Here is a 22,445-nt window from a genome sequence, read left to right as displayed (position 1 = left end):
ACGCCTCCTACGACAATCACAGTCACCTTTTATGGCAAGCATTACGTATTAGTCTCCCAATGTCAATATGAGGGATTCTGTCCACACCTCTTGCAGCTCCTGACCAACATGGTCAGAGGCCTGTCATGCTGACTCACACGTCTCCCTTTCATGTCCTAGACATGTTTAGTAAGGGAAAGGTCTGGGCTCATTGCTGGCTATGGCATTCTATGGATGTTGTGCTGCTGGAGGTGGGCATTGGCGTTGTCGTCTTGAAACACAAAACGTCGACCCACACGCCTTTCAAGCAAGACAATACAAGGTGTCAGTATGTTATCCCGGAAGTACTGTCCCTTGACCTTTCCTTGCGCAATATGGAGTGGGATTTGGTGCAGTGATGCCATCCCACACCATAACCGATCTACCGCCAAATCTGTCATGAGGTCTAAGGTTGACATTGGATTGACGTTCATTTCAACGACGCTAGACACGACCACGTCTATCAAGGAAGTGCAAAGCGAATGGAGACTCATCTGAAAACACCACATGTGACCAGCAACGATTAACCTAGTTTCGACGTCTAGATCATTGACGTCTGTTTACAAAACCTGGTCGCGTCATACCCTGTTTGAGTGGTTAAAGCGTTTGCTCGTCACGTCGAAGACCCGGGTTCGATTCCCGACAGGGGTACAATGTGTGAAGCCCATTTCCGGTGTTCCCCGCCGTGATATTGCTGGAATATTGCTAAAAGCGGCGTAAAACCAAACTCACTCACTCACTCACTCGTAGCGATTTAAAAATTGCTTTGTATAATAATTTAGTCACTACGTCTGTGACATTGAGGAGTATGGCAATACATGGTACACAACAAAATTGCCTTATCACTAGCTCTCCGTATTGCTTTAATGTCTCTATGTGGAACCATACAACCACTGTAAAAAAAAAGGATAAATACGCAAAAAGGAAATAGTTTTTCTCCTTTTAGGATATTTTCTAAAGGAAAGTTTTATGGAAAATAATATGGTCCAGGGACTGTGAGACGGACTACTCTCTGGTCTATGTCAGAGGTACTAGGTTGACTGCATTGAACTCTGGGTGGGAGTCGTCTAACATAGTTCAGAACGCTGAGAGGAGTCCCCAAGACATGCCAGGATCCTAAGATTTTGGGCTTGAAGCGATGATGATGTCGTCCAAGTTCACGCTCTGTTGGCATTCAACTATCTTGCAATCGGCACAAACACGGAACTGATTCCCTGGCTTGGGCACCTTCAGACAGGGGGAACTCCCCTTGCTGTTCCTGGACTTGATCACTCCCTGTCACAGCATGGTTTTGATTTCTTCAGCAAGGCTCTCTTGTGAGTGTTGAGATTGTAAGGGCGCTGCTTAGCTGGCTTGGCGTCGCCCACGTCCACGTCTAATACCATGGCATTGGTAATACCAGGAGCATCTGGGAACAAGCCCATGTGATCAGTGATCAAAGTCTGCATGTCTTCTCTTTGTTGATCGAGAAGATGCTTCAGCTCACTCTGAAGTCAGGACTTCACTGTTACAGAGTTGGTTTCCATAACTTCTCATTGATCATCATTTTCTTTGTCAGTTACTACATAGACTGGTTGTGTGGTAGGTCTAGCTTGGTATGCTTTCAGCAAATTAATGTGATCTGGAGTACTGATAGTATACCCTTCATCATCAACCTGACATTTAACTCGGTAAGTATTTAGCTTTGAGGGAGGATTTTTTATGGACAGCAACACTTGGACACCAGCTTCAAATTCTCTGGCACAAGCCTTCTTGTCAAAGTGAGCCTCAGGCTTACACTGAGCAGCGAACAAGTGTTGCTTTGCTGAATTGGTAGCATAGGTTAGCAAATTCTCAGATGGATTATCGCTCACCACTTGTCTTTTACCAACTTCAAGGGGCCCTTTGGGGTATGACCATAGACCATAGACCAACTCAATTGGGAAAATCCTAGATATTCCTGTCTGGCATCCCTAGCAGTGAACAACGCATATAGGATTCCTGCATCCAAGTCCCTCACATCAACATACTTTTCAAACTGTGATGAAAATGTTCTAGGCTGATTTGGACTCCTTGAGGGTGATATGCACTTGACTTGACCTGATGTACCCTGTTATAGTGAAGCAGTTCATGAGAGCCTTAGTCACTACAGCTGCATTGACCATATGCAATGGGATAGAATCCGGGAAGATCGTATTCACGCACATTCCCATTTACTGATTACCCTGAGTAGTCTTGTTTGTTTGTGCATTGAACCTATCTAAAGCATCTTACATATGAGATATTCTTCATATATATATTAACCAACATGTATGGTATTTGTGTTTCTCTTGTCGGTGAGTATATTTTCTCAAAGAAACATGGCAAAGTCTTTAACATTAAGTAGTTCTGTTAATGCAAACATTAGATTACTCAAATGCTTGAATAGTTTTGAATCTAAAAGCTTTCTTTCCTTTTATGACAGCTCATATGAATAATACCTGCTGTTTGTTGTTTGAAGAATAGATTATTGGTTAAACCCATGGTTGTTACATTAACAAGACTTCAAGACAATTCTACCGGAACTAGCTATACTACTAGTTATACTCACGACATAAAGCAGTAAAGACATATGGCATGTCACATTGTTCCTAGGGGAGCATACTATTAGACATATCAATGTATTACATCAAGCTGAACATTTGAGTCTCACGACAAACGTTACTGGTTGCCACGGTGGGAGATATTGGTGGTTAAAGTGGCCGCTCGTCATGCTCAAGATATCGGTTTTCCCTCTTCCCCTTTCTTAATAATGTGGGAAAATGTTGCTTCAAGTGTGGTTTGGGGGCTTATTCTGCCCCGGACTCTCCAAGGGGGGCAATATGTATAGAGGAGCAGAATAAATGCGACAATTTTCAATTTCAAATTAATCAATAATATGAATTTTGTTCTCAGGTTCTGGACCAACTTGTATAAGGCTATTGTATTACAATATATTACAGTCAATAGTCGGTTACTGCTCGAGTTGTTTCTGCCCTGCCACTGTTGGATATGCCGCTCCATGCTATCTGTAAAATTGTCTATGTAACACTCGTTCCATGTCTGATGAATAACATCAGATACTAGGATTCCTAGGTTCCACGGACGTCAAGTGAAACCTATCCCAACGCGTACGGGAACCCTACCGTTGAGTCTACGGTCTGTGAGAAATATTACCGAGCAGTCTCCGGTTATAGCACTCGGTTTCCCTCTCGCCGGAACCAGGCCAGATTCGTTAGTTAAAGGGGCAGTAATTAATCTATGGCTTCTTCCCGGTTGTCTAACACTGCCCGCTAGGGCTCACTAGCGGTCGTTAGTCGATTTGCTCGCTAGCGCAACTTAGTGTGAAAAGAGACTGGACTTCTTTGTAATAAATTTTGAGGCAAAATCTAGATTGGTTACCTGTGATCTATGAAGATTTCGATAGTAATACTACAAAGGGCGCATGTTAATTAATTTCTTTAAGCTAAACAAACAGACAAAAAGAATGGTGGAAGCTTATTAGATGTCGTTGTTTGTATCCCTGCAGTGAAAGCATTTTCGGATTTCGGATTGCATGGATGATACGATTACTACTCCCTTGTCGTCCATGTTTCCTGGAATAACCCTACACCTGTGTATTTGTCGTCATGCACTTGTTGCTGACTTGATGCTTCGTTAGTGGAAGCACTTCTCCGATTATTTGACAAAGGCTCCCATTGGCAGTTCTTGTGTCTGGGTAATTATTCAATCCAACTCCAGGTTTGAAATGGGCGAAATGTATGTAAGGTAATATGCACGTGAGAACGCAGCAAGAGAGGAATGATCAGTCGTTTTACTGAAAATACGGTCATTGATTAATCACTGTTATCTTGCACAGTAGATTTGTCAAAAGTAAATTGACTGAAAAATATGTCCATGTATTAATTACACACAGTATTAAGACGTCAAAAATGGCTTAAAACATCACAAAAGACATTTGGTTGTATTGTGACATATTTAAGCAACTTTTTCAATGTTCTTATTATATCGTCTTCATTGGTCTTCACCTTGATAAAAAGTTCGTGAGACTGCGACATATACAAAATCATAAACATGTGAAAACTCGTCTGTGACTTCTAAGGCCTACATTATAGATAAAGATAACGCAAGAAAAACCAGGGATTGTTGATCACGAGCCACACTGTATAAAAGCGACCCTGGGGATACCTGGGTATTCATTCATCCACCATGAAGGCTGCATGTCTAATTCTCCTCGTCTCTGTCCTGCTCATCGGAGCAGCGTTTGTCGGTGAGTTAATACATGTCTATTTGGATTGACGCTTCCAAGCCTCCACTGCACTACATTGAATAACTCATAATATATAGTAACAAGCTTAAGCATTCAGGGTCATCTACCGACGATTGAAAATTCTGAACTTTCTAGATGTTTTCAGTGACCAGCAACACCTAACGGACAATTCCGGGACTTTGGCTTTACCCGTGAGAATGAATGAATTAATATTGCTGAATTAGCAATTTTGCCACCGTGGGGTCACTTCTTGTATGATCTTTACCAGACAGACTCACGTAGGACTGTGTGCTAGTTTCTGGAATGTACCTGAACAAAAACCCTCTTCACGCATAGTGGTGATTGTAAGTGTAAAATGATCCCTGTGATCTTGTGGGATGACTTTGTCAAAGCAAGCACATGGACAAAAATATGTCATAGATTTAGATAAAAGACTCATTTTTTTACCACTCTTGGAGAAAATGGGTAATTGGTCAAGGACAAATTTAACAAAATGGAAGGGATTATGTGCAGAGAGTTGGCATTGACATAGTGGTTTCCTTGAAACTAACTAAGCTAGACTCTATTCTTGAAATGTTTATTCATACGTCCATTGTCTTCAAACATCAGGGGACCAATCAAACATCCCTGCCATGATCCCAAGGTGTTGGTTGACGAATGTGTGCCTTCATCTTGGTTTCTTTTCCCGTGGGCACTGTAGGAATACCCCACACCCGTCATATCATGCTTTATTGGGCCTCAAAGTGAGATTGACCAATCAGTGAGCAGAACTACTAACCCCACATGAGCCCCTATACCGTCAGTAAAAATCCAAGATGGTTGATAGTACTTGATACTGACCTAATATGAAACCGTATACCGTCAGTGACAGCCATCTTGGATTTTTCAACACCCACCTCACATATTTCACATGGAAATTCTGGTACAGAAATTCGTGATTCGACACTGTTTTGTGTTTTGATATCATTAATTTTCATGTGCAAGGACGATCATGTTTCTTGGATCACGTTCGTGACTTTAATAAGATCATATAAAGTTAAAATTATCAAAAACGTTTGAAGAGCAGCCTCCCTTTGACCCTAAACGTCACAGGTTTAAGTGTTAAGTTTTGAGGTTTAAGTTTTGACATGACATGTGCGACAAAGATACCAAATAGTGTAAACTTTTCGGCATAATAAATTCGTTATGGTGTCTTTAATTGCCGTATATGTGTCATATTAGGTTAGCAGAAAAGGTTTGGGCGAGGCTGACGCAGTTGCCTATACGGTGTCATATTAGGCTAGCAGAAACACGCCTAGCCAAATATATTTCTGCTAATCTAATATGACACCGTAATACGGCAACTAAAGACACCATAACTAATACTCTACTTCCACTTTTCCATTCATCTAATTTTCTGCATTAAAACTGATGCCCAGTGTAACGGCATTTGCCACGACAACAACGACTGCCATCACTGCCACTGTTTATTGATAAACCTCCATTGAATTCTAAACTCAGGGGACCTAACATTCACACATTCCTGCCATCATTCTTGAAATTGAGACTTCACCTTGGTAACTTTTCGTTTGACATTCCATGAATTAATATATCATGCTTCCTACTTTCACTTTTCCGTTGATCTAATTTTCTCCATTAAAGCTGATGCTCAGTGTAACGGCATTTGCCACAACGACCATGATTGCTCACACTGCCACGACCATTGCCACAACGGACATCATTGTGTCAGACACCCTGATGAGGTCGCTGGCACTTGTACATGTCGTCATTAGTAAGTACTGCCAGTGAATAATGCTTATCCGATTTGACTGCATTGAAGTCGTTCTGTTATGCACGATGAGGCTATTTACCTCTTTGGTGATACCCACAAGTTTGAGCATGGGGCTGGAGGACCAAGTATAATTAGCGCAAACCCGGTACTCGAACCGAAGACATGCTGCCTTGACACAGCATGGAGATACAACTGGGGTTTCACCCGAGAGATGTTTCACACATTTTCAACTAAAGCGCATAAATAAAGTCTTCATCTGTAAAACAATAAATGTTCAGTTGAAGAAGGGATAAAATGTGTTACTCATTGAACGTAGCTGAAAAACTGTATAATCGCATTCCTCCAAGCTGTATTTACCTAAGTATTTATAAAACAGTTCTGTATTCATGTATATGTTTGTTTCAGGTGCTGCATCTTGGGAAGAGGTGCTGAATAAACGGCTACCTTGTACTAAGTGTAAATAAATGATACCAATGAGAATTGTGTTCTGTGTATGGTGATTGCTAAACCTGTACGGTTTCAGTTTGGCCTCTGTGAGCAGGTGTGACTATGTGGAATAAGTTCTGCGGTTCTCGACTGCTTTTAGAAATAACACCGTGACTGTACTGACGAGGGTGCCAGGTCAGAGCAGTAGTGTGGAGACAGTGTGTTCCGGCCATCTGAGGTGCTGCAGTTCAAAGCACAAAACCTCTAGTGGTAGTGAGGCAATCGACCACTCGCCAGGTTCTGGCCTCTCTTTAACACGTGCAGACATCGGGTATTACAACACTGGTACACAAGTCTATATAACAAATTCATGGCACTTAAGACGGCTGGACCCCCAGTGCTCCACACTAAGTAAATCTTGTCTTGGCTATATCATTTAGAGTATATCGAATTATCTGCTCAGGAACAAATTCCCTGACTTGTTTTGAGTGTCTTGCAAACAGTTTCTGGTGGTCAAGAATAGCGCTAGAGTAGACCAGTAAAAGATAATTCATCTAATACAGATTGATTTAAAATGTCAATGCCAGAGAAAACTTGGTCACGATCATCTGCCGAAACAGATTTCATTGGGCGGAAAAAACAAAGTGATGGCTAACTGAAAATCAGTGATGACACTGGGTCTTGGCAAAAAGCTTGTCATGTTCTACTGGAAGCACCCGACACTCACCAAATTTGTTTATGAATCAGTATCAAATAGTGATGATACAAGGTGTTTACTAAAAGGTGAACGTATCCTGCCCCACATGTGGCACTCGTCTAAAGGACAAGCAAAGGCAATTCAACAGTTCACCAAGTCTTTACCTGAAAAGAAGCGTGGGAACATATGTTGCAAGTCAAAATTGCATCGGACATTTGGTCACAGATGCGTCAAATTTGGAAATGTCCACCACATGTCTCCATAAACGAATTGAAAGCTTTACTAAGGCCTTGAATGATTTAACCGTATGATTTAGTCGTATGATGTCTTTAGAATATTCGTCTGACATATAGACACCACAGGAACTGTAACCAAACATCCCGGACATAGATTAACCATGCAACTCTGAGGCTACTTGTGCAGGTTTTGTTTTGTTTGTTTGTTTGTTTGTTTGTTTGTTTGTTTCTTGTTTAACGCAGCATTAAGCAATATGACAGCTATATGACGGCGGTCTGAAAATAATCGAGTTCAGACCAGACAATCTAGTAATTGACATCATGACCACCAATCTACGCAATTGGGATACAATCAAGTCAGCGAGTCTGACCACCCGATCCCGTTGGACGCCTCCTACGACAATCACAGTCACCTTTTATGGCAAGCATTACGTATTAGTCTCCCAATGTCAATATGAGGGAGTCTGTCCACACCTCTTGCAGCTCCTGACCAAAGTCAGCCAACATGGTCAGAGGCCTGTCATGCTGACTCACACGTCTCCCTTTCATGTCCTAGACATGTTTAGTAAGGGAAAGGTCTGGGCTCATTGCTGGCTATGGCATTCTATGGATGTTGTGCTGCTGGAGGTGGGCATTGGCGTTGTCGTCTTAAAACACAAAACGTCGACCGACACGCCTTTCAAGCAAGACAATACAAGGTGTCAGTATGTTATCCCGGAAGTACTGTCCCTTGACCTTTCCTTGCGCAATATGGAGTGGGATTTGGTGCAGTGATGCCATCCCACACCATAACCGATCTACCGCCAAATCTGTCATGAGGTCTCAGGTTGACATTCGATTGACGTTCATTTCAACGACGCTAGACATGACCACGTCTATCAAGGAAGTGCAAAGCGAATGGAGACTCATCTGAAAACACCACATGTGACCAGCAACGATTAACCTAGTTTCGACGTCTAGATCATTGACGTCTGTTGGCAAAACCTGGTCGCGTCATACCCTGTCTGTTAATCACAGACTGTGAAACATTGAATGTATTGACCACAGCATGCTGACCTCTGCCAGTTTCCATCATGCCAAAAGACCGTAGAGGATCCGCGCGATGCAGACACCGCATGACTAGTTCATTCACAAACAATGAATGAAATCAAGTCAATCACAACTGTGTGATTAGCAGAATCAATAAGATTGACAGACATAATGGTCCACAAAAACTAATCGACCTTCCTTGAAAATGTCAAACTCTGGAATGGCACCCTGCGCACATATGTGGCGCTACTGCGTGAGGTACGTGCAAATTAAAGGATGTGTTTCGGTGTTACGTTCTACAGATATTAAAAGTTCTCAACCTATTTTGAGGGGTATATGGTGTGATGTACCCAATGTGTGAGCCGTCAAGCCTAGTGGAAGCCTTTGTATAATAATTTAGTCACTACGTCTGTGACATTGAGAAGTATGGCAATACATGGTACACAACAAAACTGCTTCATCACTAGCTCTCCATATTGCTTTAATGTCTTCTATGTGGAACCATACAACCACTGTAACAGAGGATAAATACGCAAATGGAAATAGTTTTTCTCCTTTTAGGATATTTTCTCAAGGAAAGTTTTCATGTCATATGTAATCAAAATGTGAAATAGATGTAAAACATGTATTTTGTTGAATGGACTGAAGAAGATGTTATGAAACAAAATTGAAATAGATGTAAATAATCTCTGGCTAGATGAATGCTGAGTCTCTGAAAAAATGTGGATTGAAACAAATAACGCCATTTAATTTGAAAAGGAGCCCAGTGAAATGGGAGCTTGAGAGGAAAAACTAGAATTGCTTCATTTAAGGCTTTTGCAATGGGCGGAAGGGAAAATTATATGGTTCAGGGACTGTGAGACCAACTCCTCTCTGGTCTATGTCAGAGGTACTAGGTTGACTGCATTGAACTTTTGGTAGGAGTCGTCTAACATGATTCAGAACGCTGAGAGGAGTCCCCAAGACATGCAAGGATCCTCAGATTGTGGGCTTGAAGCGATGATGATGTTGTCCAAGTACACACTCACTTCGGGGATGTCCTCCAGAACTAGATTCATCAGATGCTGAAAGGCTGTTGGGACCGTCTTCATACCGAAGGGCACCGATTGGTACAGTCAGTCTGGGGTGGCTATTGTGAGTATCCTCCTCGCATGTTCTGAGATGGGAATCTAGTAGTAAGCCTTAAGAAGGTCCAGCTTCAATATGTAGGTGGCATGACCGATGCTGTAGATGCAGTCGTCGATGCGTTGCAGAACATGTGAGTCACATGAGCATTCAACTATCTCGCAGCCGGCACAAACACGGAACTGATTCCCAGGCTTGGGCACCTTCAGACAGGGGGAACTCCACTTGCTGTTCCTGGACTTGATCACTCCCTGGCACAGCATGGTTTTGATATCTTCAGCAAGGCTCTCTTGTGAGTGTTGAGATTGTAAGGGCGCTGCTTAACTGGCTTTGCGTCGCCCACGTCCACGTCTAATACCATGGCATTGGTAATACCAGGAGCATCCTGGAACAAGCCCATGTGATCAGTGATCACCGTCTGCATGTCTTCTCTTTGTTGATCGAGAAGATGCTTCAGCTTGCTCTCTAAATCAGGACTTCACTGTTACAGAGTTGGTTTCCATAACTTCTCATTGATCATCATTTTCTTTGTCAGTTACTACATAGACTGGTTGTGTGGTAGGTCTAGCTTGGTATGCTTTCAGCAAATTAATGTGATCTGGTGTACTGATAGTATACCCTACATCATTAACCTGGCATTTAACTCGGTAAGTATTTAGCTTTGAGGGAGGATTTTTTATGGACAGCAACACTTGGACACCAGCTTCAAATTCTCTGGCACAAGCCTTCTTGTCAAAGTGAGCCCCAATGAACAAAGTAATACCCAGAATTCTGATCCCCTGCCTATGACATGAGCTCCATTGTCTAAATCCACCTTCTGAGGCCTACACAGCGACTCCTGATTAATACCGCCCCAGGTCAATTGTAATCACTTGATTAATCCCTATCATTCGCCAGCCCTGTCACATTGGGCGTGGCTACCTGCTCCTGGGCGAATGTTGAATGAACAACACCCTTCTTGTCTACCTCGGCCTTATCAACAAGATTCTGTGTGACTTCCTGATTAACACTAGTAACAACATCTGCCTCATCAAATACAGCAGACACACAGGAGTCGGATATATCAATTACCTCATTTAACTGCCTGACTTTGGACATAGACTGAGTAATGACGCAAATCGGGAAAAACCCCAGACTAGCCACGACTGGAAACTGGTTAACCACTAAAGCCTGATTGCATCATCCTGAACAACAATTATCTGTTAAGTTGTCAACAGACATCAACACCTGAGATTGTCAAAACGTCCGTGACGCCAACAATCACTTCACCAGTAACAAACTTGCCTTTGAGCCATTCTTTGTGTGATGGTACAGAGACACAGCCTTTACCTATTCCACTAACAATTGCGAAATCACCGGTCGCTGACCTACTGAAGCTGGAAACAGCTGAGGTGTGCATAAGTAATTGCCACGGTCCCTTGTCCGATACACTGACACCTGACTCGACTAATTCCTACGGAACATATCTGACACAGCACCACTATGCACATATGTACCATAGCGATCAACTGGACCGACTATTTCACTACCTTCCGCGCCTGCTGCAGTGTGAACGAAGCCTATTGACGACTTATTATTGGGTTTTTTTCTTTTAAAACAATCTACAACCAAGTGATTGGACATGTCACAATAACTGCACCGAGGCTAAGGCACTCTGGAAGCCACACCTTGGCCACCACAACAGCTTGCTAAATAGCCTTCCTACCATTCTGCCGATGCCATTAGTATGTCAATATGTCTGATGACTGAACCTTGTGTACTAGAACATAATTGTCTGACATCTCAGTGACTTCTTTCAACTTTCCCTACTTTCTGATCTGACAAGATAATTTTCAAACCAGGCAACTACTATCCTTGACCTCTTCTAAATCTCTAACCTCAGACAACACCTTAATAGACTCTGCAGTTGTACACAAATTGTCCTTTTTAGCATTAAACTCAGTGTAACTTTCATAGCCTGCCTTTTTGATACCTCACAGTTGCTCACAATACGCTTCGCTTTTCACCTCATAAGCTCTGAGAACTGTTGATTTTACTTGCTGATAATACCTGGGTTGACAATCGTCCAATGAGTTTTACGCGACATTTGCCTTCCCCTTAAACCAAGACTAAATGTGAATATGCAAATATTCTTCTAGCCAAAGTAATTTTGACGATATTCTTTCAAACTGACCGAAGAAACCCTCTACCTCAGATTCATCAATGTTGGATAAAGACCGGTAACAATGATTTATCTTGACTCTGTCAGACGCACTATCCTGACTTCTACCTTGTCTCTCTTCCAACTCCTTTAACTTGAGCTCATGTTCCTCTCTTTCAGCCTCTATCTTTCTTTCCTCTCTTTCAGCCTCTATCTTTCCTTCCTCCCTTTGAGCCTCTATCTTTCTTTCCTCTCTTTCAGCCTCTATCTTTCTTTCCTCCCTTTGAGCCTCTAACTTTCCTTTCTCTCTTTCAGCGTCTATCTTTCTTTCCTCTCTTTCAGCCTCCTCACTTTCCTTTCTCTCTTTCAACCTCTATCTTTCTTTCCTCTCTTTGAGCCTCTAACTTTCCTTCCTCTCTTTCAGCCTCTAACTTCTTCCTTGTCTTTCAGCCTCTATCGTTTTTATTCTCTTTCAGCCTCTAACTTTCCTTTTTCAGCCTCTAACTTTCTTTCCTCTCTTTCAGCCTCTAACTTTCTTTCCTCTCTTTCAGCCTCTAACTTTCTTTCCTCTCTTTCAGCCTCTATCGTTCCTTCATCTCTTTCAGCCTCTAACTTTCTTTCCTCACTTTGAGCCTCAAGCTCAAACATCTGTCTGTTTCTGAATCAATTGAAATTCCCCCGACTTCAACATCAGAGATGTGGATGAAGTAATTAGTGAATGGGATGACATTTTCTGAGATAATTCAAGATGTTGAAGGAAGTTTGTTTTTTTCCATACACCCACCTAGTTTTGATATTATTACTCACAACAGCTGCTGAAGCTGTAAATCGTTCTGAGACGGCCCACAGAAGTACAGTCAGCGTCTCTGGGGCGCCAGTGACCACTTCACGTCCCTTGATGCAAAAGCAGTACAGCATATCACGAATTGAAAGCTCTACAAGTCTACTGTATTATCTACAAATAATACATAATTATTAGACAGATTATACATAAACATAAAATTCCCAACCAGATTCGATCAACATCAGCAAGAGTTCCCTCCCTTACAACATTGCGATTAATGCATGGCCAATGTGTTATCACAAAATTTGGCAAAAATAAAACGAGTTTGACAAAAATCTTAAACATAAATTAAATATTTTGTTTTATAAGATTTGAATCATTTTATGTATGGATGTACGGACATGACGCCATAAGATAAACAAACTACTCCCACCTACTGTGACATTTGTACCCTGGCAACACAATCTTTTCACTTCCAGAATGGCCTGGTTTTGAAGTTCAACCAGCTCTCTGCTTCTCAAATGAAAAGAGTCAAATGGGCCAAACAAACGCATTTATGCAAGATAGTACCAATTCTGTCTTGTACTTTTTACCAGGCCCCAAGAGTCGAGATCACGTCAACGACAAATGGTACACCACTAGGCCCGTTGGTGTAAATGTCATAGGCAACATGATGAAAGATATTTCTACCAACGCTGGTCTCAATAAAGTTTACACAATCCATTGTCTTCTGGCAACTACCATCAATTTGCTCTCAAACGCAGGTATTGAAAATCGCGAGATTTGCTAAATAACCCGCCACGAAACCGATGAATCGCTGGAGTCATATTCCACTGACTCGTGCTCGGCTCTGACACGACACTATTCGAGCATCCTTCAGGGACTGCAGCAGGTCGCTAACGAACGTAGTTTGGTTCCTTTCCAATGGAACTAGCCTGCCACCGTCCACTGCTCCGGTGAATAGCGGTGAATAATTAATTCTTCTGCTAATTCCCATGGTCTCTTTCACAAATGTAATTCCGCTTTAACATTAAAAACCTTTTTCCATCCCAACTAGGCTGCATGTCCAAAATCTCACACATCTTTGACGTCACTTGTCACCACCTCAGTTTCAGGCGAGATGACACTATCTTGGATGGGAGCCAAACAATACCTATGTCTTTTCTAATTTTGATTAATTTGTATCTTAAAGATATGCATTATTATATACAAGTTACACGTGAGAATAACTGTGATAAAAAAGTAGAAAATTTATGTTTCCTGCTGTTGTGGTTCTTGTTGTTGTTGTTGTTGTTATTGTTTGTTTGTTTTCTGACAAATGGGAGTGAAAATGTAATCACCCCTTTCATAAAATGAACCATCAATATTGGAGTACCTCGAAACCAGTGATCAGTTTCGCGGCACCCCATAGCATGCATGTTGCCGAAGGTAAGGACGAGGAGACGTATTACCAACGACAGTTTTGTTGCCTCATGCGCTCAATAAAATAGATTCTCCTAAATATTGATTTTAAATAACGTTCATGTTACAAAGTCGATATCTCGTTTTATATGTTTTGCGTAATGTTCTGCTGAATGGATGTTCAGATTTTGTTTCATTTGAACACAACCCTGTAAATAGTGTCCAAATGAAAAAATTCCAAAGATCCATTCTGCATAACATCATGCACATCTTACAAAACGAAATATTTATCTCCAAACTGAGCAATTTATGTTACTTGTTCCAAATCAAGTAGTTCATTCCATGAAACACACAGATAAAACGTGCATGTGACTGCAACAAATAGAAATCATGATGTGAAACGTGGTCTATGATTACTAAGGTCGTCGTAACAGATAAAGATAACACTTTGTAGACAAAATCAAAACAAGGATTGTTTATCACGAGCAACAATGTATAAAGGCAACTGCTGGGATACCTGGGTATTCATTCATCCACCATGAAGGCTGCCTATCTAATTCTCCTCGTCTCTGTCCTGCTCATCGGAGCAGCGTTTGTCGGTGAGTAACTTAATATATGTTTATTTTGCTTGACATTTCCCAAACTACATTCAATAACTATTTTTGTTCCTCGAAGATCCGGGGTAGAATAGGTCTTCAGAAACCCATGCTTGCCGTAAAAGGCGACTATGTTTGTCGTAAGAGGCGACTAAAGGGATCGAGTGTTCAGGCTCTCTGACTTGGTTGATGCATGCCATCGATCCTAATTGCGTGGATCGATGCTCATGTTGTCATTCACTGGATTGTCTGGTTCAGACTCGATAACTTACAGACCGCCACTATATAGTCGGAATATTGCTGAGTGCGGCGTTAAACAGCAAACACAAAATAACTATTCTATAACAAGTACAGAGAATCATAAAACAACTATTGAAAATTCCTAATTTTCTATGAACTAAATGAAGACTTCCATGGCTTTTACTTTACCCATCAAACGACGTTGACCCTAGACGAACACACTGGACCTGTGTGCCATCTTCTGTAATGTGATCTGTGGTGAAGACATTATCTGAACATAAAACATCCGTAGCTATAGTTATGATTGTACCATAAACAGTAAAAACATCCCTGCGGTCTAGTGGAATGAATCACAATAATATGTTCATTGATTAAGATTTAAAAATTATGGTTCAACTACTATGGGAGAAAATGTATTTTTGGTCAAAGCTCTAACTCTTTGAAGCAATTACATGAAGACAGTTGGAGCTCAAAACTAATTAAGATTGACTGTTTATTCATAAAATTCCATTGTCTTCAAAACTGAGGGTACCAATCAAACGTTCCGCTGATTCTTGAGTGTTGATTGTCAATGTTGTGGCTTCATCTTCATCTTCTGTTTCGTGTGACATGCCATACATGTATATTTCTACATTACAGCTGATGCCCAGTGTAACGGCATTTGCCACAACGACCTGGAATGCGCACACTGCCAAAACCTATGCCCCGTTGGAGGGGAGTGTACCAGACGCCCTGATGATGCCGTTGGCGCTTGTGTATGTCGTCATTAGTAAGTACAGCAAGTGAATTAATGAGTATAGGATTTGACTGCTTTGAAGTATTTCACTTATGACAACATGTGACAAAGGTTGTGATACTCATGAACTTGGGTATGGTGCCGTAAGACCAGGCAACTCTGTTTTTATAAATAAACCAACTAAAGTTGATAAGTACATAAGATCTTGACATGAAAACGTCAGGTGCTTACTTGGAGAACAGATAAAATCCGTTTCTCGTTGTTTGAATGAAGGTGAAATAGAAAATGGAAAATGTTATTATAATTATTCTTAATACTACTACTACTACTACTACTACTACTACTACTACTACTACTACTACAGGTGTTCCTGTGCTTCTTCCAATGGTTCTTGTGAAGCTGTTGCCCAATAGAATAAAATAGTTTTGAGCTCATGAGAATTTCTATTTTCAGGTGCTGTATCCTAGGAAGAGTTGCTGAATAAGCTGCCACCTTGTACCAAGGGTTAATAAATGATATAAACAAGAATCTCTCTGGGCTGCTGTGAATGAATGAATGAGTAAGTTTTACGCCGCTTTTAGCAATATTCCAGCAATATCACGGCGGGGGACACCAGAAATGGGCTTCACACATTGTACCCATGTCGGGAATCGAACCCGGGTCTTCGGCGTGACGAGCGAACGCTTTAACCACTAGGCTACCCGACCGCCCCTGGGCTGCTGTGTGACAATGTGCAATAATGAGTGGTTTTCAACTAACACCTCATGGGACACCATGAGTGGACTGGTGCAGCAGTATTCTTGGGGCGCGGATGTTCATGGCGTCTAAGGTGTTAGCAGTTAGCTGTGCATAGTTAAGTCCCCTCGGCATACCAGTATCCTATAGTTGTGGGTTCGAATCTCAGATTCGCCCTAATTAATACTTAATTTGTCAACACCACATCACCATGTCAAAGTACATGAAGACCTGCATCACCTCTGTCTTTCCTCAAACAATTAAACCTGCAAACTCACCTTACTGAATCACCCATAGATGTATCATGGGCATTAGATAGGAACATAAATTGTGAATAGTGCTTCAAACTTAAAACTATAATAACTGTTAGAAAACCTTTAACCTTTACGGGATCCCTAGCCATAGTTCCAAACCCCAAGCACATTCGGTCCGCCTCCCCTATGGTCAGTCAGTATTCACTGCTGAATTGGAGGAATTCAAGCACTCAAGCCCATACAGGAACTATAGGCAGCAAAGGCAGTTCAGTGGCAGAAACTCAAACTCGAGACCAAACACAGTACTAGTCAATAATAGTGTATACGAATATACAAAACTATCAGGCCAAGGGCAACAGGTGGAGCTGTAGTGGATCCCATCTCACATAGATATTCATGGAAATGAAAAGGCACACACTGGGGAAACTAGCCCTAGACAAAGCGTAGATAGTGGCTTTTACCTTCAGCAAACTAGAGATAAAAAGCAAAAGCAATGCATCCATAGCCCAAAATGGCAAGCCCAATGTGATACATGTCAGATCGGCAGGTGGCTAAACAAAATGCAACCCAAGATCCACAAAAAGCCTTCTTCATACTCAAATGAAAGGAAGGTTGAAAATGCCATCTCTCGCCTCAGACTCTGCCACCAAAAGCACTATGACAATGTATGCCCATCTTGCAATCAACCTGAATTCATTGTTCACTTGTTACTGGAATGCCAAGACCATGCCCCAGCCAGGCTCGTCAAAAACATGAATTGCAGTTAGATCCGCCATCTGTTGTACATCTCCTAAAGCCAAGAGACTCAATAGCAAAGGCCAAACTAACTCTATTTCTGAGAGATGGTCAGCTACTCGAACCTATATAAACAGAGCAGCCAAAGAAATTCTATCAATTTCTAGAAATCAAAAATGAAATATCAGTACGAAAACAGAAATCTTATCAATGCAAAATCAAAAATGTTATCAGTACAAAAATTCCCACTATTATGTGTACCCTACTCCCAAAGAGCGACAGGTCAGCTGAAATTGTTAAGGCAGAAGGCGTCCTCTTAAACATTTAAAGCAACCAGTGTCTACAAACGTGTTCCCGTCCCTGGGAAGTCTATTTTTTGTTCACCATTGTTGTATATATTTGTTAGCTCCCTATCCCTATATGATGTTCATGTAAATAAATCTGAGTAGATTGACTAGTTGTCTCTTGCTATACCTTGTTAAGCTACCCCTTTTTAATCAGAACATGATAGCTGTAACTAGTAAGTCAGTGGGGCATTTGCCTGGTGCTTTAAAGTAGCGTTCAGGGCCCAGTCTAATACGTGCACGCATCAGACATTATAACAATGTTGTATTTGGATAAATGTCAATGTTTCTGTAAGCCATACCCTTCATATCCACGAACTGTCCTCCCTTTCCACCCCGTGGAGATTACGGGATGGAATAATTGATCCATGAGTTGTCTCTGATTGAGCATCATTGCTGCTTGATGCGTTATTTAAACAACAAATAACTATTCTTCTCTGTCTGAGACGGGGGCACGGGAGGCCCAGCCGTCTGAAGCGCATCAACTCGATGTGCAGAGTTGCGTCCCTTGGGCATGCTAGAAAACTATGATCGTGGTTCGAATACACGTTCGCCCCGGTTATGTTTCTAAGTATGTCCACACTATACCCGTGGGTTTCGCTGAAATGGAAAACTTCTAAGACCTGCAGACCTGCATCACTTCGGGCTGACGCCGGAATACTGTTTGTCAGCAATATACCCATTCTCGTGGGTTTGGCCAAAGTGGTAAACGTCTAAGACCTGCATCACTTCGGGCTTTCCTCCCACACAAGGCTGACACGCCGTGATATAACTTGGATACTGTTCAAAGCGACGTTAAACCAAACTCACTGACTCATTGTCTGAGACAACAAACATTTATAATGCCTGTCAATACAAAAATATTTTGAAGATGGGGTCACAAATGCTTGCTGCACTCAAGCATCTCTTGTAGACTGACCACCCTGATATACATCATTCCAACGATATTCTCCTTGTGATCAAGTTAAAACACTACTATAATGAGAGGTGGAGTTCCAGTGCTGTCCTGTAAGGTGTGTTGAGGCAGGCGATGCTTCAGCCCATACTGTACATATTGGCCTTGATTGAGTGAGTGAATGTGTATTGTTGTATGCCGCTTTTAGCAACATTCCAGCAATATCACGTCGTGGAACACCAGAAATGGGCTACACACATTGTACCCATGTGCGGAATAGAACCCGAGTCTTCGGTGTGACGAGCGAACGCCTTAACCATTAGGCTACACGACCTCCCTTTTGGCCTTCATTCAGAAGGCTCATGATTGGCAACATTAGGGAAAATAATTTGCCACTTCAACATTAACACAACTCTACCCACACTTGTTTTAAGTTCCATAGATAAGTAATAGGTAATGGACACTGGGCAAACGGGAGGCCTGGGTAATTAGCACTGATAGGTGAAATAATGGACGTAGCAAAGAGCAAATTGAAGACAGCTAGGTGACTAGCACAGACAAAGATCAAAGCAATTTATTCCTTTGAATTTATTTCATTTTTTTTTAAAACAAAAATGGATGTTGTATTCATTTGTCAGATTCCTACTGAAACGTGTACCTAAACATGTAGAACTTCAGCTAACATTATTGCCACGACCCAGTTCAAATGTGTGATTTTAACAGGTGTTTGTCAAACTGTTGTCACATATAATTTGTCACAATCAACAGTGAATGTTCATGCAATTCACAAGACTCGTGATTTTACTGTCTATTAATAAGACTTGCCTCACACCTGTCTGTCGCACGAAGAATCACAACACTGATAAGCATGCAGGGATAGTTGAGATAATAAAAACAAGGCTACATTCCCCTGCCATAACGAATGTGTACACTTCTACTCGAATCAACGACAAAGCCTTATATGCTTATTGGTTGACATCGACACATGAAATATCCTGTATAGATAACATGTAAAATATTTGTATTTTATTGGTCAATGACGTTTTACGTGTACCACTGTCAAGCGATTATAACTGGAAACGTGTGACCGGTCGTAGCAACAGACGTTTCGCATATCTCTATATTCTCTACAATTCAAGATCCTGATAGCCAAACGTTATAGCGTAATGTGTAATATAAACATTGGCTTTCCGTGAACGAGATACAGAGAGCTTCAACAACTTGTCATCTGGCGATGTGGCAACAAACAAACGCTTCGCATTTCAATCTGTCTGTTTCAAATGATCGCCTCCGTGATCTAGTGGTAGAGCGTCCGCCCGGAGAGCGGAAGGTTCGGGGTTCGATCCACGGCCCCGTCACACCAAGAGACGCTCCGAGACTGCCTCCATGGTTTAGTAGATCGAGCGCCTAACCACAGAGCGGAAGGTCAGTGGTTCCATCCCCTGGACGCGTCATACCAAAAGACATTAAAGGATGGTACTTGTTGTTACCCTGCCTGACGCTCGGCATTAAGGGGCTAAAAACAAGAACTGGTCGGCTCGGAGTCAGTTTAGTGTCTCTGGGTGGGGAATTTCATGTTAAACTTCTACGTGGTATCTCAGTGGACTAGCACTATAAAATCGACATGTGTACAAGCAGCCAAACACAAAAATCACTCTTGACAAATTAATTACCTTCTTCAAGGATGTCGACGACTGCCCCGATGATGATGTGGACGTCGACGGGGTCACTACTGAAGGCACTAAGTTAGAAGAAGAGATCGTGGAAGCGATCGATGGACTCAAAACAAACAAGGCCCGTGGTATCGATATTGTGTGTAACGAGTACATAAAATCCTCAAAATGTTTACTTTCACCTGTCAATAAAAAAACTATTTAACCTTGTTCTTTGCACAGGGATTTTCCCTGAGAAATAGCCTATTTAAAAAAACAAAGGTTAACAAGATAACCCTGTCAATTACCGCCTAGTAACACTGTTAACTGTATCAGTAAACTGTTCACATATATAATCAATGACAGATTAAGTTAGTACTTAGAATCAACAGGTGTCCAACTTGACAACCAAGCTGGTTTTAGGAAGGGATTTTCGATGAGAGATACCTATGTACGCTTCATACATTTTCTGAAATACTAAAATCAAGCAAACGAAAACTCTATTTAGCTTCCATAGATTTCAGTAAGGCTTTCGATAATGTTTGGAGAACTAGTCTCTGGAGAAAACGTTTAACTATAATTTAAACGATAACCTCTTTAATGTAATCAAACCTATGTACACGGTATAAAATCTTATGATTCTTTTTTTGAAAAAATCGTGTTAGACAAGGCGAATCTTTATCGACACATATTTTGCATAATACAAAAATGTCTTTGCAAAATCTCTTATATTCAATAACATGGAATGTATACCCCATAGCCTAGATTCAATTCCCCACGTGGGTACAATATGTAAAGCCAACTTCTGGTGTCCCCTGCGGGGATGTTGCGGTAATTTTGCTAAAAGCGGCGTAAAACCAATCTCACTCATACATACTCATCACAAGGTGAAGACGGTGTTCTGTTATATGCGGTCGAGTGAGTGAATATGGTTTTACGCCCCTTTTAGCAATATTCTAGCAGTATCACGGTCGAATCCGTCATTCTAGCTGTTAGCCCTCATGAAATATAGAATTCACCAGATTCCTTAATAATTGTTGTAAAATAAACAACCTGGCAATTCACGAGGAAAACACGACAATGGTTAAATATATTTCAAAGAAGAAAACATGTAAGTAAATACTGCTTAAAAAGTTGGTAATGAACCTGTTTAGATTGTAAATCAATGTACATGCGTTGATCTGATCTTCAGCAGTAACCGCTTACAAGTATGCCACCGCCAGGAAATGTATTGTCAACCAAGCATTCATTGAACGTAAATTTTATATATTTGACCACACTGCATGTCCTATTTTGTTATACGGGTGTGATTTATGGGCCGCAGAGCTCCAGATAAGCTTTTGGTGTTGTGGGTATTTTACCCATGCATTTTAAAATCATTGGGTATCAGTAATTCTATCTGGGTATTCAAATTTCTGTTACCCTCTAGTTTTTACACATTTGGGTATTTAAGTTAAATATTTAAAAACACTATTCATCTTGTCCCTGCAAACTGGTGTCGTGTGGGTTCGAGAGCTTTATAGGACTCAAAAATACCGCGATACTTCCACACGAAAGTGTGATGGCAAATGATCATGATGTAACTGTCATCGTGGAGTTTGGCAAGGTTGACGGAATGTCCGGATATAATTTCAAAATAAGTTGCTGATTTGCTAATCGAAAACGCAGGGTTACTTCTCAATATTTTGATGATACGCACAAGTTTAATTTGTGTAGCGTATCTGTAATGTTCGTTGCGTATTTGATACGCTTGAATATTATTTCACTGCGTATTTCTGCATTTCTGATACGTATTTTACGCAGATACGCAGCTTATCTGGAGCTCTGTATGGGGTTTCGAAAATGTTAGTGTCATCGAAATGATACAGACCGACTTTCTGTGACATATATTTACTCTAACACGTTTTACTCCCTCAACAGATTGTACGGCGAAACCCGTCGTTCACCCTAAACTCTTACTCATACTTACTTACTTTGGAGATTTAACGTGCGCTTTCCGACTGATGCGTATTTCGCACACGGTCTGCTTACTGGTTTAAATAGTATCCGGAAAATGTAACTCTACCCAAACAAAATCATACCAATTAGCACTGACTAACTCACTGAAACACGACTACCACTTTAAAAGGCTCCTGTTTATTAAAGTGTCTCTGGATGACCTTGGACTATCAAATATCTGGCAATCACAAAATATTATTTCCCCCATATGGTTTAAACATGCAGTTAATCTACGAATTTCCAACCAGTCGCTCCAATACATGAATGAAAAACTAGCATCTTCCTCTAAATATGTCACTTACCTTTATGTGAAATCACATTTCAATATTCCATGGCTACAGACTAAACTGGGCACAAAGAATCATA

At 41.3% G+C, this 22,445-nt stretch overlaps 2 long non-coding RNA genes across 2 annotated transcripts; both read left to right on the top strand.

Annotated features, from left to right (window-relative positions):
* The first annotated feature begins 4,150 nt into the window (after positions 1-4,150).
* LOC124111316 lies at positions 4,151-6,536 on the top strand. Its single transcript, XR_007220976.1, has 3 exons — positions 4,151-4,285; positions 5,927-6,056; positions 6,462-6,536. It is a non-coding gene; the product is annotated as an uncharacterized LOC124111316 (long non-coding RNA).
* Positions 6,537-14,372: 7,836 nt separating this feature from the next.
* LOC124111317 lies at positions 14,373-15,994 on the top strand. Its single transcript, XR_006857422.1, has 3 exons — positions 14,373-14,493; positions 15,370-15,499; positions 15,920-15,994. It is a non-coding gene; the product is annotated as an uncharacterized LOC124111317 (long non-coding RNA).
* Positions 15,995-22,445: the final 6,451 nt, after the last annotated feature.

This window comes from Haliotis rufescens, unplaced genomic scaffold (assembly GCF_023055435.1).
Source record: "Haliotis rufescens isolate VD_foot unplaced genomic scaffold, xgHalRufe1.0.p SCAF_15, whole genome shotgun sequence".
Taxonomy (NCBI): Eukaryota; Metazoa; Mollusca; class Gastropoda; order Lepetellida; family Haliotidae; genus Haliotis; species Haliotis rufescens.
Note: the sequence above shows the minus strand (reverse complement) of the source record. Positions and strands in the feature narration are given on the sequence as shown.